The 14879-nt window shown below is 43.3% G+C and overlaps 1 pseudogene; it reads left to right on the top strand.

The window, feature by feature from the left end:
- Positions 1-2796: 2796 nt before the first annotated feature.
- LOC147637470 (uncharacterized) lies at positions 2797-5038 on the top strand (annotated as a pseudogene).
- Positions 5039-14879: the final 9841 nt, after the last annotated feature.

Here is a 14879-nt window from a genome sequence, read left to right as displayed (position 1 = left end):
AGCCTCTAGATGAGTAAAAAGCCTGATTCCTTGCATGCTCATCATTGCTTGACGAGGATGCACCACCTGTAAGACTCATACCACCAAGTCCAAGCTTCAATTCTTCCACAATGAGCAATGACACAAGCTCATTAAAGTTTGGCATTCCTCCCAACCTTATTGAGATGGAAGTGTCAAAAGATTTGTATTCTTTGCCTAAACCACGCAATGTGAGAGCAACCAAATCATCATCATCCATTGGGGCATGGATTGATAACAAGGAATCTGCATAACCCTTGATTTCCTGAACATACTCATGTATACTCCTATTCCTTCGTGTTACACTGTGAATCTGTTGCTTTAGTTGTATCTTCCTTGCACCAGTGTCTATCTCATACATTCGGCACAATATACCCCATGCTTCTTTCGGTGTATCTGCATCTTGGATGTGAATAAGCAAGGCATCTGTTACACATATTGAAAAATAATGCAACACTTTCGAAGACCGCTCTACCCATTGCTTGTGAGCCAGCAACTGAGCATTATTTGGTTGAGGAGGTAGGAATGGCTCCGGGTCTTCATCCGACACACGAGACTCCATAAACCTTTGCCTTTCAAAAAACTCTTCATTTGAAACTTCCACACTTGAAATTTAGTTCTGTCAAGCTTCTCTCCAACAATCTGTATCAGACCATATCCCATTGTTGCAAAAATATAGTAGATGTACCCCTTTGACAAGTGGTATGCAGGACCTGTAAAGCTTCAAATCTCTCCAAATCACATCAAATGCTTGCAAATTGTGTGCATTTACATCCCACAATGATTCATCAACAATGTACACTCGATCAAAGTTGAAACCAAATGATACTTCTTCACAAAAAATTTTCTGGTTTTTTTTCTCGCCAGTAACCAGTCAAAGATTATGCTCTAAATCCTTCAAATCTTGTCCAAATGCAATGATTCAACTTGCATTGGCTTCCCAACACATTTCTCCAACTAAACCTAAGAGGGTTTGATCAATTTCTTCAAGATGAAAGAGAACCACCAATTTTACCGACTCTCTGGTCTGCTATTTTTGCTCATGTCAGGTACCAGCACTCACATAAATTGCTCTAGAATCTTCAAATCTGAACCAAATTCAAAACTTTTTGATTCAAAAGTTTAGTAGCACCTTGATCCTTGCTTGTACCAAAGGAATTAGTCCAATTCTCAACAGGTAGAGATTAATGCTTGCATTAGTGAAGCTCTGTTTCTGCAACACAGTTCTGTAATTTTGCTAATGACTGGTTATTGAGTTGAATGAGCTCCAAATCCTTCAAGTAAGCTTCCCAAATATTAATGTCAGCTCCAAACAAGTATTTTCTAAGCTCCAAGTGGCTTCAACCTCATGAAAAGACCTTGTAATAATCAAATATGATTGAAAATGATGAAAACTGTCCAAGAATCTGTAAAAAAAAGCGCCGCCTGCTTGTAGGGGTTCTGGGGAGAGGGAATTACACCATTGACATGATAGGCCTCTTAGTTATGACCTAATCTAACATGGAGGGTTTGGCTCAATTTTTCTTCAATGTTCCGCATTCGATCCTCCACCACCAGGCACATGTTCTCTGTTTTTGTAGAGTCCAAAAAACCAGAATTTTTTCCTTCACAAATTGCCTGTAATGCATCAATTTTCCATGCAATGACTTGCCCCAAAGTTGCTAATACATGTGTTCATTCACAATACATGAGAGCCTCAGTGTTTGCTTTGCATTTGTCCAATACATTTGCCAAGACACACTCCTTCATAAGCTTTCCATTAAAGCTTCAAAACAGAAATTTTCTGCTTGCTTTTGCACCTTTAATCTTCTCTTACACTTGCTCTTGATACCTGCAATCCGCAGAGGGGGTCTTGCTACACTTACCAATGGTCCTTAGCTCTTAGATCTGATGCCAGTGTGTGATCCACAGCTTCTCCTTTGCTCCATGCTCCAATGGCTTCCTTCACAGCTTTTTCTTCAAGCTTCTTCTTCCCTCTTCTCTCACTCACTCACAAACCCTAATGTTGAGCACCAGGCTCTGATACCATGATAAAAAACAGAAGCAGGAGGGAGCACACACAAGAGAAGCAAACCCTAATCCATATCCATCAATCATAAAGAAGGAGAGAAGCCATAGTCATCATCTCTCTCACACACACAAAGGGGAACACAATATGTCCACACTACAAAGTAAACCTAATGTAATGTCCACACCACACATGACCAACTGGACGCGGTCATAAACACACCACACGATATCTATCTACCATACTGTCACTCTGTCAGCACCCATGTGCTATCCTCCAGCTGTATACGAGCTTGACATTTCAACAATGGGGAGGCTTTGGAGGCTTCTTACATGGTTGTACCTTCATGCTTCCCTGCAGGCATCAGTACCATCCATTGTGTTTTGCAGCTGTGTTGAGAACAAGAGATATGTGCGTGAAGGCACGTTGCAACATCGCAATCCCTTCGGCGGAGGCAAAGGCCTGGGTGTCAGGGAGGTCATTATTGAAGAGTAAGTGGGGTGTTTGTGTTGGACACTGTATGCTTATATTGTTTGAACTGATGATCTAATCTTGTCTTTCATCTTTGTGCATATGTAGGTAGAGAATCTTTTGGTGCGGACACCCATGACACCACCCCAAAGGATAGGAAGGATCTCCCTGGTCACAGTAAGTCAGATGCCACTTACATGTTTAAAGAAGATCCTTACAAGTCAGTGTAGAAAATACTGCAAGACCTTGATGCCAACACAAGGGAAGGGAAAGGGGCTAAGCTTACTGTAGACTCAAGCATGGGGGAAGATCGACTAAAAGCAGAAGTGCAGGAGAGAGACAAAGACAAAAAGGGACCGGAGGAGAAAGAACAGGGGGGAAGTGATCTGATTGAGGAGGTTGCTGATCAAGAGAATGACCAAGGCGACAAGAACAATGAAGAGATGCCGACTGTTGAGGAGGTGACAGTTGAAGTTCTCTCAGAGGCAGATGTTTTGGCTATGGCATCAACATCTGCAAAGGACAAGGCAGGTAGAAAGAGGAGGAAGAATGGAAATAGGGCAGCGGAAGCTACTCAAAGTGCACAGCAGGCTGCAGGTGTGCAGAGGAGCCCAAAGACACTGAGGAGGCTAAAAGCAATGAGGAGGCCAGAGCGGCGGGGGAAGCTACTAAAAGTGCTGAGGAGGCTAAAGGTGCAGAGGGGGCTGAAGGTGTAGAGGAGGCTAAAAGCGCGAAGGAGGCCAAAGAGGCGGGGGAAGCTACTGAAAGTGCAGAGCAGGTTAAAGGTGCAGAGGAGGGTGAAGGTGTAGAGTTGCCTAAAGGCACGGAGGATACGAAAGGTGTGGGGAAGGAGAGAGCTACGGAGGAGACACCTGATGCAACGCCCTTAGGAACAGGTGATAGGAATGATTCAGCCACCCTCTTCGAGCTCTTCGCTATGAAATGTAGAAAGCGCCCCGTTGGTGGTGGTCTCAAGCCGCAAGGCTGCAAAAATTAGCTGATGTTACAGCATTTTGTACTTGCTTCTGGACTAATTTGAAATACCAGCCCATTTTGCTTTTGTCGATCATGTGTTTTGTGTCATGCCGCTCTACTCTTGAAAGGTGTCAATGTGTTTGTAAACTGTCATGTCCTACTGTCACTGTTTTGTAACCTTTTATTGGTGCCCAATGTCTAACTTTGCTTTTGCGAAAAGGCTGTGTTCTTCTACTCATGTAGTTTAGTGGTACTACAACAGGGGACCATTGGTGGCTACATGAACAACCACCGGATACATCAATGCCGATACATGTAATGGCAAGCAATAGGCGCCTTGTTGTTTTGGATGTCAATGGAGTGCTACTGAAGGATTATGTTGAAGCACCCAAGGATTTGTGGTAGCTCCCGCTCCCAGATGGAATTAGGCCCCGAGGTGTGCAAGTGTCTCAATACAAATATTGTGTCGTCAGACCTGATGCGGAGGACTTCATCATTAACTTGAGGAAGCGATGCGACGTGATGCTCTGGTCATGTAGCCAAAGGAAGAACTTGATGGCCATAATGAATGCTTGCTTCCCTCAATTGATGAAGATGAAAGGCCTCTTTTTAGGTATTTATCTCCCTGAACTTTCACAACTGGTTTTATTGATTTTGATACTGTTTGGCTAGCTTTGCTACTGTTCTGTACACAATCTGGTACTATTTGGTAGTTTGGTACTTTTGGCACTGCTAACACAATTTGGTACTTTTTGGAACTTTGGTACTGTGGTGCTATGCTGCTTTGGACTATGTTTGTTCATGTGTACACAATTTGGCACTGTTTTGTACATAATTTGGTACTCTTTGGTTATCTTTGGTACTTTGGTACTCTGATGCTATGGTAGTTTGAAACTGTGTTTTTTACTTTGTACACAATTTGGTACTGTTTGGTGCTTTGATACTATGGTACTTGGTTCTGTGCTTGGTAACATTTGTGTACACAATTTTATAATGTTTGGTACTTTGGTTATTTGGTACTTTGGTACTGTGTTGTACCAAGTTCGGTACCTTTTCACTGTTATGTACTGTTTGTTAGCTTTGGTACTCTTATTTGTGCTGCTATTCTAATTGCTTGGTTTACCTGTTATTACAGATATTTTTGACCAATCTCATTGTGAGAGGTGGGCTACCAAACTCAGAGATGTGCTAGTCCTTGCGAAGGAGTTCGGTAACAAGCCTATTTTTCTGAAGCTCCTAAGAAAAGTGTGGCGCAAGTATCCGCAATTCAATGAAACGAACACCCTCCTTGTGGACGACACGAGATACAAGTCCTTGAAGAATGATTACGACTTGTGCTGTTGCATCCGGTCATATGAGCCTAAGTATTATGACCCCGACAAGCCGAAGTATCTTATGGATGTCATTTTCCCGTGGATATCCGGGTGGCTAGCTGATAAGTTCCCCACTCCTTACAGCCATCGGAATCCCTTGTTTGATGTTAAGGATGACATTTCCTCGTTCGTTGTCAACTACTTTGTATCTATGGAGGGGTATTCATACTGCTTTGACCCCCCTGATGTGTAAAAGATTCTGTATGCTTGTACATTGCCTTTGGCATTTAATGATAATTATCTTTTTGTACATGTACTTTTTTTGGCTACTGCTTTTGTACTTTTCTATTACTACTTGGTGAAAACAAAAAGGAACAGTACCAAAATTTGGTACTGCAAAAACACAGCAGAGCTAAAAACAATAAAGCACCGTACCAAATTGATAACACAGCAATAGCATTAGACAGTACTGATCACAAGTAAGATTCTAATCAAGAGAATTAGACAGTACTGGTCACAAGCAAGATTCTATTCAAGAGAATTACAATTGTTGCCAGTGGTTAGAATTGTAGTTGGGGTAAACACTGTATGGCTCCCGTCCTGGTCACTTCCATCTTCATATGGCATACTGTTGTAGATATTTTCATATATCTCTGAGGATAGTTTAAAGTGGTGATGGAGGCCAGGGATAGCCTCCATGGGGAACCGTATGGCTCTAACAAGATGCGAGTAGATCATCACCGGTGGTGTCTGATCTAATAGGGTATAGGTATCAACTTTGCCCTCAACCTGGGCATAGTACAAGCCCTCAACTAGCAATCCACCTCTTACGATCTTGTTATGCCAAAGGTCCTTCAGTACTCTTGGTGCTACATAAACGGTTTTTGTGCACTTAAGAAGGTAGAAGTCCTCCTTCTCCTCGGTTGCGTTCACTGCAAAGTTATCCCCAATGGACAATAATTGGTTCAACACCTCAGGGTCTCCTTCATACATAGGCATGCTTAAATCCTCACTCACATGGGAGGAAAAACAAATCATTGTAGTTCTCCTCATCATCGTTGTCCTCATCACTATTTGTAGGTTGTACTGACTCTGTCAATGGCTCGATGGAGACATATTTCCATTCTTCAATGTGCTGTTTATTATTGCATCTCCTCCATTGCCCATTCACACATGGATCACAGAAGCATGATAGCGTACAAAAATGCACATCACATGGATTGTGCGTTGAGTAGCCGTCAACACAATGGAATGAGCGAGAGCCTGCAATTGGTTTACAGTCCCACAACGGAAAACGCAGCACATCATTCGGTGAAACCAACTAGAACACCCTCCTTGTGCTGGCACTTCCACCTTCCGTTGTCGGCTGAAACCTCACATTCAAAAAATTGACCACATCAGCCGCACACTTCATGGGCCAGCCATCGGGTTTTAGCTCTTCGTGCGTCAGGGTTCTCTTGATAATAGTACCTGCACCATCATGCTCTCCTTTTCCATGCCTTGAAGCAAAGAAGTTATGCATCATAAGCAATCATGTCAACTGATAATACCTGGCTACGAAATAGTGTGGTCTTCGTGCCTTGAATTGTGAAGTGGCACCATCTGACCATACCCAATGATAACGCAAACGGTGTCCTTGCTGTTTCATCCAGTTGTCATGCAGCATAAAACAATGCTGAACAAAGAGCGTATCGTGGAGCTTATCATCTGATATGTAAAAATGCACAATCTTCTCAATAGCTCCTACTGAATTTCTGATATAAGAGATGTGTACCAGTATTGTTACCTGTGTTGACCACCAATGCATTGACTGGATTCATTTTGCACTTTAAAGCTGTAATTCTCTGCAAAATCAACAACAGATACCACAACATCTCTGGGAAACTTAAGCAAGCAGTCTTTGAATTGTTGGGCCTGCCACCTAAACATAAAGTTGTGCTTAACGAAGCTTTTCAGATGATCTGAAAAGAGATGAATGAAAGTTGCACTTTTCATCCTTTCCACGACCAAGTCCTTTCTCTTCTTCTCTTTTCCATCACCATTAACCTGTCCAGTGCCCACATCTTGGAATATCTTAACAGTCACCTCCTTGCTATCTGTTGCAATCTCGACTGGGCAGAATGACAACTTTCGTACACCGCATTTGGGGCACTCTCCAAGCAAGCATCTCTTTGCATGATATTCACCCTCCTTAGGGCGAGGGCACAGTATAAAATCCAGCAAGTTACTTATGTGTTGAAAAACAGCCTGGTTTGCAGAACATTGGCCTGCCTCACTACGTGTACCACAAATGGAGCATGTACATGCATGTTCTTTGCCGTGATGCCCAAACTTGTTCTGGCGCATTTGATTGAAAGCATCCTTGAAGTATACCATCTGGATATGGTAAATATAGCAGCAAGTATAGCGCTCTTTCAATCTTCGGACAAAAAAAGGCTTGAGTGTCTCAAAGGACCTAAGTGACAACTTCACCGCAGGATACATGCTCTTGAATCTTTTGTAGAGCTCCACCTTTAAATGAAAAATGAACCACGTTAGAGCTCAGAATACTATCAAACAAGAGTAAAGCACCAAAGCTGTTTACAGTACAAAATTTGGTACTGTAAACCACCAACTCATTCTAAAGTACCAAATTTGGCACTGTAGTGCCAGATAACAGACTATAGTGCCAAATTTGATGCAGAAAAGCACCATATTAGGCTCTATTTATTACCAGGCGGACCATAGTACCCAATTGGATACTTTTCTACATTAAGCATGGTACCAAATTGGATCATAGTAACAAATTGGGTGCTTTTGTGAATACAAAAAAGCATGAAATTTGGTTCTATGTACCAAGCTGGAACCATAGTACCCAATTTGGTACTGTTTTACATACTACATATTTACCAAAATGGATCCATAGTGGCAAATTGGGTACTTTTTTGGATACAGAAAAGCTTTAAAATTGGTACCATGCATCCAGTTTGGTACTTTTCTGTATTCACTAAAAGCACCCAATCTGTTTCCAAAACCCAATTTGGTATAATACTACCAAGTGTGAGTGGTGCCCAAAAACACCAAATTGGATTTGTGGAACCCCTTAGGTACTATGCAGGCACACTTAAAGCACCCTGCATAGTACCAAACTTGATCCATAGTACCAAATTGGCTATTTCTCTGTATACTTCACAGTACCATAATTGGAAGCTTAGTACAAAATTGGATACTTTTTTGGATACAAAGAGTGCCATAATTGGTACTATGCATCTAGTTTGGTACTTTTCAGTATCCTCTAAAAGCACCAAATCTGTTTCCAAAACCCATTTTGGTATTATACTACCAAGTGTAAGTGGTGCCCAAAAAAACCAAATTGGAGCTGTGGAACACCTTAGGTACTAACCAGGCACACTTAAGCACCCTGCATAGTACCGAGCTTGATCCATAGTACCAAATTGGCTATTTCTCTGTATACTTTACAGTACCATAATTGGATGCTTAGTACAAAATTGGATACTTTTCTGGATATAAAACGCTCCAAAATTGGTACTATGCATCCATTTGGTACTTTGCAAGATACATTGAAAGCACCAAATCTGTCTCCAAAACCTAATTTGGTATTACACTACCAAGTGTGAGTGCTTCTCAAAAGTGCCAAATTGAGACTGTGCTTCCTTACTCTTGGACTTTGCAACCAAAAGTTGTACAGTGAATCCTGTTGGGTACAATGCAAAATTCAGAGAAGTGCCAAATTTAATTCTATGGAGGTGGAATTGGTACCTACAATGATACTATTATGGAGCTGGGAATTCAAACAATGGTAAGTACTTGGATATGGGAATTGGTACCTACAATGATTGCAATACCAAATTGGTACTTTTGGCCTAGAGTGATTGCTGGTAAAAAACTACCAGTTTGGTACTGAACAGCCAAGCTTTCAGTGCTGCCCAAAGACTACAATTTTGAACTATTCCAACAGAAATCAAGGCCACCATGGATTGCATTGTAGCAAAAACATATTACCTGAGAGTCATCTAGAAGATGAATTGGATGTTTGATGACACATTTTGCCTCGATCCTCTGCTTACAAATATCCTTTTTGTTTGGTGAAACTCTTGTCTCAGATTTCCAAAAAGCGGTCACCAAATCTCTAGTTTCACTTGTGATACTTGTATACAAAGGCAATTGTCTGTGACAAGCACTAAGTGGCAACACTTCATTCTCATCTTTCATTTCCAGTCGACTGCTTGCTACCGCTATATTCCGTCGATGAACACCCAAGACAGCAGCAATTTTGGACTGGTTCAGTGACATTGTTCTCTGATCACCATTGTTCAGTATCATCATCAAAGAGGCTCTCTTTACAAACAGCTCACTTGCAGAGTGAGGTACTTTCAATTGAGTCAATGTGTTGCGAACGTTGGAAAGAAGACTCGATTGCACATCCGAACTCCTCAACTTGGAAAACGGCTGATGATGCATGAGCTGCTCTAGAATTTCCTGTTGTTCTACTGTTGTTAGTCCTTGGGTCTGTCGACGCCAACATCTAGCCATGGCTTTGCATATATTGTTCCTTGACCTGGTTCTTGAAAGGCTACCTTCCCTAGCAGGGTTGCGCTCCTTGCATCGTTGCTCACGCTTCTTTTGCGCCCAATAGCCCCGGAGAAATTCTTGGTTGCCGACAGGTTCGTGAGCAGCTTGGGTTTCATTGATAGTATCCTCTGTAAATGCAGGTATCCCTGACTCAAGGTTAGTGAAGGGATCACACTCAACCTCCAGCATCGTCTCTGTAAATATGGTGACGGCCTGAGCTACCATGTTTATACAGAGACAGAGAGGGCTATGGTGTTCCGCAGGGGATAGAGGATGTGCAGGAGAGAGGTCAGAGAGAGAGACAGAGATAGAGACAGAGAGGGGAGGTCTAAGAGAGAGAGAGAGAGGGAGAGAGAGAAATCTGCTTCCTTGCATTCCACCCGCGTCTGCACCCACGTCTATCTGTTATGGGACGTTTCAAAAAAAAGACTAAAGTATAACACCTCAGGGAATTTTCATGGCTTAATATTTCTCCTTTATTTCCTTTTTGCCCTCTTTTTCTTTACTCTTGTTCTACCAAGCCTAGGTGGTGTCAAGGACAACCAATTTTGTACCACCATCCCTTGCTTTCACCCAGCAGAAAAGTCCAGCTTCCTCTTGAAAGGAGGGGCCTGAGAATCAACTGTTCCAAAGCAAAAACTTTTCTCATCATCAAGGAAGAAATCCCCAGGGCCAAAGAAAGCAAAACAATGAGGAAGAAGTGAAAACCAAAAGGGACACAAGAATTTGCAAGAAAACGCGATGCAGGGCCATTTGGAAAATGTTAAGTGCTCTCCTCGCATTTTGTTGCAAATTCTCCATTTCTATTGACATCCATCTCCAATCAAATGCTAGGATCATCCATCAATGTCCTGGACAGTAGATGATACTAAGAAGAATTCCCCAGGGCCAAAGAGAGCAAAACAATGAGGAAGAAATGAAAACCAAAACTAATACAAGAATTTGTAGGAAAACGCGATATAGAGCCATTTGGAAAATGTTAAGCACTCTCCTCACATTTTGTTGCAAACTTCTAGGTCCTATTGATGTCCATATCTAATCAAATCCTAGGGTGATGTACCAGATTCCTGGGCAGTAAGATTCAAGAATTCTATGGATGGAAGAAATATATATCAAAAAACATTGAAAAGAATATAGATCTCTGACCTTTCTTTTCCTTTTCCATGCTGTTGGAGTTGCACTGGTGATTCTTTTGCTCTCTTCCAGACTTGAGCTGCAGCCTAGGTAACCTGGAGATCTGGCAGTGGTAGTAGTTTTCAGGTAGGCTTTTCAGGCAGGTTGCAGTGTGGATGGAGTGTGTTGGGTAGGAAGTGATCAGATGGGGAAGGAAAAGGATGATGGGAGGGTGCTGGCAGGGATGAAAGACGGGGAGGGAAGAGTGTTAATGGATCTGATTATGAAATCATGATTGGCACAAGTTCCAAGGCAAAAAGTGCCATTCACACCTGCCAAGTTTCAAACTCCAAAAGGTCTGGGTCCCATCCACACGCGTGAAAAAACGACTACATTCCACACGTGTGGTATTTATTAGCTACTTTTTTTGTATTTTGCACTAATCTTTTCCCTCTTGTTTAATCTCTCCTATCTAGGCCCTCCCTCTCAGCTCTCTTGTCTCTCTACCTCCCTACTCTGCACCATCAGCATCCTGACCAGTAGCACAGGTTCATCCCCAGCACAGGGTACTCATCACTAGCACAGTACACCTACAGATAGCTTCCAGGTCAGTAAGACACTCTATATCCTTTTCTTCTTGTTTAATAGTATATTAGGATAAGGTACTGAGTGATGTGATGTAGCTTAGATATTATGATAAATATTATATGCATTCCTTAGCTTTTTCCACTGCAACCACAAGCAGGAAGACTTTTGAATTGGGCTCGTTGAGTGAGAGATTGATCACTTTTTGCCTTCTATAGACTCAATCCATCTTGCACCAAGTTACAAACACAATGAAATGACTGAAGGCATGTTCCAGTATGCTGCCTTATGAATTTGCAGGAAAACGCGAGGAGAAGTCTTTAGAAAGTTCAAACAGCCCAAATCGCATTTTGTTACAAATATAAAACTGTTGCTTCATCCACCCCTTTTATTGTGATTTTGTGTCTTTCTAGGCTATTCAAGGCTGTACACTCCTTGCATAAACTCAATCCATATTGTTTTTAGTTGTAAAGACAGAGAATTCACTATAGGAATGTAATAGCATGGTACTTCAGGTATTTGCAGGAAAACGCGAGGGGGAGCTGTTAGGAATTTCAAATTGTCAAAATCGTGTTTTGTTGCAAATTTTAAAAATTGATTCATCCACCCCTGTCATTGCCTTCTTTTATCATTCCATGTTCTCCATGGCTGTAATCTCTTTCCATTGCTTTGTATGCAGCTTTTCAGAGTGATGGCAAGAACCAAGTCAACTGCAAGGAGGGTTGGCAAGGGGCCAGGGCTTGCAGCAGCAGCAGAGCAGCTGGGGCAGGTATCAAGGAATGTAGTGTGCCTCTAAAGGGAAGAGTTGCACATGGCAGGAAGGGGAAGCCAATGAGCTTGCTCCAGCAAAAGTCCAAGAGATTGAAACATGGTACAGGTGTGCTAAAGGAGATCACGAAGCAACAGAAAGCTATAGGCTTTGCAATCCCCAAGGCACCTTTTCAGAGACTAGTGAGAGACATATGTGATAGTTGGCACCTTGGTTTCAGGTGAAATAGGACTGCCATTTGTTAGGAGTTTTTCTGAAAGGTGTTTTGAGCTTGTGTACATATGGAATGCATGACATGTGTGAGAGTTTTGCTTGGAAACGCCTTGGCAGATGTACAGGGTGGACGGTTTTGCTGTGAGCATGTACAGGCTTGTCTGGAATGTGGTCAGCTACTATAGGGATGATGTTAGCTATTTGGCTGCTGTGAGTGTGTATGCGTCCAAGTACACTGGGCACTGAAAGATTGCATTTGAAGTGTGTGAAGGCATGGGGAGCAATTAATGATTAAAGGGCCAGTGTAGCCTTGAGATATGGTGTGAAATGGAAAGGAAAGGTGGCCATCCATTAGGCTTAAAACAAAATAAGAAAATAATAATATTAACATGGCCATAAAGCAAAGGCCACATGGCTGTCTATTTGGTTGCAACGCAGCTGCCAGCGAGAACCTCCAGAAGGCTGGCGAAGAAGAAAAGTCGGCAGGACGCGTGAGAGAAAAAGAAGCTGCCTGGTGCGCGAAAGCACTGGTGGATATGCAGGCGCCCTGGTGATAGAGAGGCTCTTGGGTGAGCAAGCAGGCGCAAGGCGCTAGAGGGAGGGCCGCCTAGAGAAGAAGGACCGGGTTCTACAGACAGCAAAAAGGGTGGAGATGATCGCCTTCTAAGTGAAGCAGGCTTCTTCTGTGAGGTGTGCAGAGACCAGACGAGACCTGGGTTTCGTTGAAGCTGCTGGCGGACGCACAGGGTTAGCGAGGCAGCAGCCACAGGTGCAAAGGGAGGAACCGCCTCGTGGAAGAGGTAGCGAAGTAGAGGTACGAGTGAGTTGGGTTTGCTGGAGGCCGCCCCGCTGGAGCTGGTAGCCGAAGGTGACGGGCTCAGAAGGTGGTCGCCGTGTACAGAGGGAGGTGTGAAGGCGGGTTGTTGATGCCTTGGGGACGAGTGGAGGGCCGCAGAGCGTGCAGGTGAAGAGTAGCCGCCTGGCAGAGGAAAAAAATCACCTTCCTGAGGTGCTGCAGACCCGAGAGAGCAGTGGGGGTGCAGACAGGTACATGCAAGGAGTTGACGCCTGGAGGGGATGCGAGCCGCCTCATTGATGATAGAGGCTCTCTGGTGATACTACAGAGACAGGCGAGGAGGTGTGAAGAATCGAGAGGCCGCCTCGTTGAGGAAGGAGATTGCCCTGGTGATTCAGCGATGAAGAGGTGGTGCCTTTGGGGTCGTCAGTAAAAGAGGAGGCGACTTGCAGGCGAAGACACAGGAGCTAAAACAGAGTGAAGTTGTGGCTGCCTTGTAGAGAGCTGGGGCTGCAGACAAAAGGTGCAAGGCTACCTTGTTGTTTTTGGGGGCTTCTCATGTGAAGATCAGCCAAGGTGACTGAGCCGAGTGAGCCACCTTGGCTACAAGAAGTAAGTGGCGTTGGTCAGCCAGAGGAGACAGGTGCACAAGATCGTGTATATGAGGTGGTGGTCATCTGCTGGTAGGAGAGCAGAGGCGTGGTGAGAGAGAGGGCTGCTGCTGGCGTTGACTGAATTTGAAGGGGTCGCCGTCTCCTTTCAATGGTGTTGGGCTGGTGATACAGTAGAGGTTTTTGGTTGTTGTGCTGGTAACAGAGAATCAGGTTGCTGTGAAGAGGGCAGGGGCTAGTACAATTGGCGGCTTTCGAAGGTGGTGTGGCAGTCTTTATAACCGGATGCTGCTGAAGAGAAGGCTACAGGGCAAAGGTGATTACTGGGATATACATATATATTTTGCTGGAGTGCAGTTTTACCGTCATGTATCTAATCCTAGAATTAGGTCCAAATGTCGATGAGTTATATTTTGAGGATCCTACGCTCTTCGAAGTTGTGTTTTCCAATAGTTCTTCTGGTTATTGGTCTGTGGTAATTTATATAAATGAGGGGGAATGGGCAGATTGTGAATGGATTTTGGATGAGGACGGTTCTGAGGACATTTTAGATGTCCAGCTATGTAAAGATGAAGATTTCTACTGAAATATAGGTTTTGTTTTGTGTTGTCTGTCTTGCGTGGGTTGGGTGGTGAAGAGTGAGAGAGTGATTTTTGTTTCCAGCATCGTGCTGGTGGTGCCCCTTGTGTTTGTTGTGTCTTCCAAGGCTGCTGGGTAGGTAGCTATAGAGGCATTTCTTCTTTTCCTAGCCTCCCGACACCATTCTTTCCTTACAAGAAATGGCAGAGGATTACTTAGAGAAATATTTTGAAGATGCAATGCTGGTAGCAGCCCATGCTCACAGGGTAACTCTGATGGCCAAAGACTTCAACACTTTGTCCAGAGTGAGATGGAGAGAGTGAAATGGAGGTATGACAAGCTGGTCCATCTTGTGGAATGGCAGGACATAAAAAATGAGAGACATATTATTAATTCCACCTACAAGAAAGTTGAAGGTAGATGAGGTTAAGGTTGTTGAAGTAACCCACTCAAAGAGCACCAAAGGGAAAGCTGTTTATGAGGAGTCACTCAAGCAGCAAATAAAAGAATCCAAATCTACTATAGATGTGGAGACTGTACAGATGGAGCTGTAGATACAGAGAAGGTTGCAGGAGCTGGGCCCTAACATAGTTGTCCATATTGAGGATGAAACTTCAGAGAATAATTTTGACTTGACAAAACCATGCTTGGCAGCATTGGCTCATAAGAATGAGTATTGCTCAGATACTATCATTCTTGCAATGCTCTAATAAGTGTCTTTTATTTTACATTTGTTTGCAAAACAATCCTTATTGTACCTCCTCCTTTACACCCTACCCTAATTATTGTTTGGTCCAATGTAGCATGATGAGAAGCTGGCTTAACCACGCTGTACAACATACAGTTCATATTATTG

The sequence above is a fragment of the Cibotium barometz genome, chromosome 6 (assembly GCF_041138505.1).
Source record: "Cibotium barometz isolate CiBa-2024 chromosome 6, ASM4113850v1, whole genome shotgun sequence".
NCBI classification, from domain to species: Eukaryota; Viridiplantae; Streptophyta; class Polypodiopsida; order Cyatheales; family Cibotiaceae; genus Cibotium; species Cibotium barometz.
This window is presented reverse-complemented; position numbering and strand designations above follow the sequence as displayed.